Source organism: Palaemon carinicauda, chromosome 13 (assembly GCF_036898095.1).
Source record: "Palaemon carinicauda isolate YSFRI2023 chromosome 13, ASM3689809v2, whole genome shotgun sequence".
NCBI lineage: Eukaryota > Metazoa > Arthropoda > Malacostraca > Decapoda > Palaemonidae > Palaemon > Palaemon carinicauda.
This window is the reverse complement of record NC_090737.1, coordinates 50,063,759-50,068,758: the sequence shown is the minus strand read 5'-3', so window position 1 is coordinate 50,068,758 and position 5,000 is coordinate 50,063,759.

Below are 5,000 nucleotides of genomic sequence, written 5' to 3'. Positions count from 1 at the left end.
CTTTATATGGTCAATCTCTAGCGCATTGTTCTGGGTGATGGGGCAATGTTACTGTCCCTTGCCTCTTTTATTCATGATCGGCCTTTAAACTCTTCAAACTATTGCTAAGTCTCATTGCATTTAGATTATATGTTTTTATTATTTATAACTAATGATTAATATTAAGATTATTTCAAATTTCGAGAAAGTTACAAATTTTCCTATTAGATCCAAGAGCAACACATTCTCTTCGAGATTCCATAAAAATCTTCCATATAACTCTACATGATCTTAGATTCATATTTAGTTGAATAACTCATAAAGACAGTCCAAGTCAAATTATGAATATGAATGATCAAAATAGGGTCTTCTCCATGTGCCATTATTTTCTTGGTGAGAAGATCAATTTCAACAGTGAATTTCTCTTGAATTAGTTCAGACCCCAATAATTTTCTCTCCCTAATATCTAAACAAACACACGCACACACTTCTAGTTTCAGTTATTTTCTAAATATATATTTAAGACAGCCAGGGTTAGTATTGGTGTAACAAAATTATATGGTTAATGATTAAGGGTTGATAAGGATCAGAACACTGAGCGGTGTGTTAGAAGAGTAATACAATTCCTGCAGAATTCACCAATTTTGTTTTGGCCTTTACTTGTGACGAATGAAACATATACTATTCAATAAGTCTGTTGTTGATGTTCAGTTAAAAACATAAATATTTGGCATATGATAATTATTCATTGTAAACTGCTACAATAAAAGACGGTACAACCTATATGGATGAGATGTTCTGTTTAGGTTTGTGGGCGTCGGATAAATGGACCATTTAAAGAGCATGTCCTGTTACACATGTCCTTCGCGCATGATTGGACTCTTGGGTCAAGGGAACTGGAACCAGGGTTTAATCTTTTAAGGTAATTACCTTAGTTTGAGGTAATTTTCATGATTTCAAGGTAATTCTAAGGTAATTTTGGGTTCACCTGCTTAAAATTTAAGGAAATTGGAAAACGTTTTAAGGTAATTGAAGCTCTTTCTAACAAGAATAATAATGCTGACTTTCTTTTATTATATTGGCTTGGATTTTAAGCTTATATTATTTTTCTTAACGAAGAAATATTAAAGCAGAATTAGAATGAAGCTCGTTTTATATATAAAAAAGATCCAACTTTTTAGATACTTACAATATGTATATAGAAAAAACTTTTATTAAAAGGAAAGGAGAATGCTGGAGCCAAAGAAATTTTTTTACATTAGAAATATTCTCATCGAAATAAGGAATGTAGAAATGTATAAAGTTTATATATTTCCACATTTTTTTTCTTTTACTGAGAACATTTCTGATATGAAATACTTATATTATAAACGATTGTGAATTAAGGCACATTTCATTGCAATCAAAGACTCTACGACGTATATGGTATGAAGGATTTACTAAATTTTATCAAGATAAATGAATATGCAACAAATACGTTTGTATTTTTTATTATCGATTTCCTACCTGAATATTCCAATAAAGATTATCTTTAGGGAATTCTCCTTGTTTCCTTGAGATAGGAATTAGGAAATAGAGTCAATGACTGATTTCCTGCAGATAAGCAACTTTTGAAATTCCATAAACTCTCCAACCCAGTTTTTAAACCCCCCCCCTCTCTCTCTCTCTCTCTCTCTCTCTCTCTCTCTCTCTCTCTGTTTTATATTTTGTGTGTTTGCGAGTGAGAGGCATTTCTGAATAAATATAACGATTTCTCAGGTGAATTTTTCTGATGAATTATTTTAACTCGGAAAAGTTAAAAGCCTATTTTCTAAAATCTATTTTTCTTTATAAAAGATCATGAATAGTAGATATGAAGGGAATAATTTGATGGATATACCTGAAGCTGAGGAAGACCTTGATGTGCCCATGAATGTATTCAGTGTGCTTGAAGTCGAATCTCTCATTAAAACACTAAGAATGGAAAGCACCTGGATATGATGGAATAATTACTGAAATGATATTGGCTGAAAATGAAGTGACTCCTAGAATACTTACAAGATTATTTTGTAGAATGTGGCATGACGAGGCAACACCAGATGAATGGGATCTACGAGTGTTGGTGACAGTGGCAAAAAAAAAAACAAAAAAAACGGAGATCTGACTGATTACAATAATTACAGAGCCAATAGAATAATGCCAGTTGTCATGAAAATATATAGTATGCTCCTACTAAAGTGACTAAAAAGAAAGATTAATGAAAAGCTGAGATATGAACAAGCAGGATTTAGAAAAGTTAGAAGTTATACTGACCAAATTTAAATTTTGCGATATGTGGTACAGCAATGAGTAGAATAAAGAAATCCACTTTTGATGGCCTTTTTGGGCTAAGAAAAAGCCTTTCATATTGTGCACCGGCCAATTTTGTTGAGAGTCCTGCATTATTAGAGAGTTCCTTTTAAATATATGTAAATTTGATTAAGTGCGAGTGCAAAGTTAATGTTAGTTGAGTTTTATTAGGTGAATTTCCAGTGAACAGATGAGTACTCAAAGGAAATTTGTTGTCACCTATGTTGTTTATCCTCTTCATGGATTTTGTAATGCATAGAACATTTGGTGGTGGTGGGGAAGGATTGGACTGGATTGTTAACAAGAAATTAGCTGTTTCAGAATATGGTGACGATCTTGTGCTTATTAGCAAAACATTGCCCGACTTGCAAAGCTTGTTACCAGAATGCTTGAAATATCATAGTAGGTTGAGCTCAATATGAATAGAAGAAAGACAGATGATGAGAACGGAATATACAATGGCTGATGAAATATCATTGGAAGGAGAAAGGATTAATGAGGTGGAATCATTTAGATATTCATGAACTATGATCTCTAATATAGGATCCTTAGAATTTGAGTTTGATGAAAGATTAAAAAAGTAAATGAGATAGGTTAAGTGAAATTTGGAAATTAAATTGCTTATAAAGATCAGGCTACATATCAGTTTAGTGAGATCGGTGTTACTGTATGGACACGAGCCGTGGTATGACAATGAAACAATATTCAACAGATTTTGTAGATTTGAGAACAAACTCCTCAGAAGAATATTTTGAGTTAAATGACAAGACAGGATTAGAAATAGAATTATAAAAGAGATTACTCGTGGGGATGAGATTATGGTAAGGGGTAGATGGAGATGGTTTGGGCATGCTCTTCCCACTCCCCCAAGAGATTAGTTCACCAAACTTTCAACTGGGCTCTACAAGGCACTAGACGAGTTGGAAGACCCAGGCCTGCATGGATGAGGACTATGAAGCGTGAAGTTGGAGATGATGAATGGAGAAGTATTGATTTAAACTGAGGAGACCATAGTGATGTTCATATATTAAAGTAAACACCAAAGAATTCCCAAGTAAATACTGAAATATACAATTAACATATGAAAAGAAATAGAGTAGAATATAAGACACTTTATAAGTTTTGTCGATAAATTGGGTGCGATTATTTCTCTCTCTCTCTCTCTCTCTCTCTCTCTCTCTCTCTCTCTCTATATTTTTTCATGTTACCTATCAAAGTTTGAGTTGTATTACCTTGAGCCAGTTATTCTCCAGATATCGTAGTGGTTCCCCAATTTTATATAAGTTTTATAGGAAACGAACTTAAGCCTTATGGATTGTAATAATATTTCTTTTTTTCAGGAGACAGATAACACGACCGTAGGCTGTTGAATGTTTTTGCAAAAACACTGACATAGAAGACAGTATAAGAGGCTTGATTATAAATAGGATCATATTGACTCAAGTCGAGAGTTGACTTACACTATATATTTCATTCACTCTATAATTCGAAAAAAAATATGACGCGAGAAACTAAGTTTCGACACAAAGTTATAGCTATAACTTGATCTGAATTGCATAAGTTCAGGCAATGTATTTTAGTTTGCTTAAATCTTCCATAGTATTTTCTGGTTCTAAATGATAATTGAGAAGTTAAACTTAAGAGTAGTTTTCACCTGATAGTTGGTCATATCTATTAATCTCTCTGTACACACATGCACTCCCATATATATATATATATATATATATATATATATATATATATATATGATGGTCTCGTGTCTGGGAACCAAACATTTAATATATAAATATTACGATTGGTAAGATATACAACCTCTCGAATTTCAAACACACCTGTTTGCTTTTACATCATATCTTTTACACTTGAAAAAATACAAATAACCGAACTCTGAGACAATTATACAACTCCCAGACAGCAATATATAAAACACTGAATATCAAAAGGTCTCTTAAATTCTTAAGTACACTCAAAACCAAACTGGGTAATTATTATTAGGAATATTCAAACAACTCTAACTTCGGTTCATAACAGGATACGAGCGAATATGAGTAAACACGGGTGATTGAAATAATACGCTCTTTACCAAAATAAATCTACTTCATATAAATTATAACACTTTGAAAAGAATTCACATAAAACAAATAAATCACTCGAAATATTAAGTCTGAACAAAACTTAGATTAAGCCAAAAATGTTACGATCGGAAAATTATATGAGCACTCAACTTGAAAATCAAATCTGAATACAACCTTAGACTAAGACAAAAATAATAATACAATGAAAATTATATAATTACTGGTTTCTCTTGAAATTAAAACTGAATACAAATATTTAAGTTTGATACTTAATGAAGATAGATAAGCAGGTCACGATACAAAATCTACTCGTTATTACAAGGAAATTTACACAAACTTTACATAATGCCAACACTCACCATAACACCATGAATTTGAAATCACCAGTCAAATTTACAGCAACGTTTTAACTCACTACACATGATATATGCGGGTGCACAAAATCACTTCAGAGAGGACACACTATAGGTACTGAACACTTTTAAAACAATACTCTAAACTGAGAGAGAGGAGAGATGGCGATGACTTAAGGCTGGGATTCTCTATCTCTCTATGCAACCCTGGGATTACCTTTATATGAAACTTAACTACTTCCAGATGCTTCCAGGGCCAAGATCT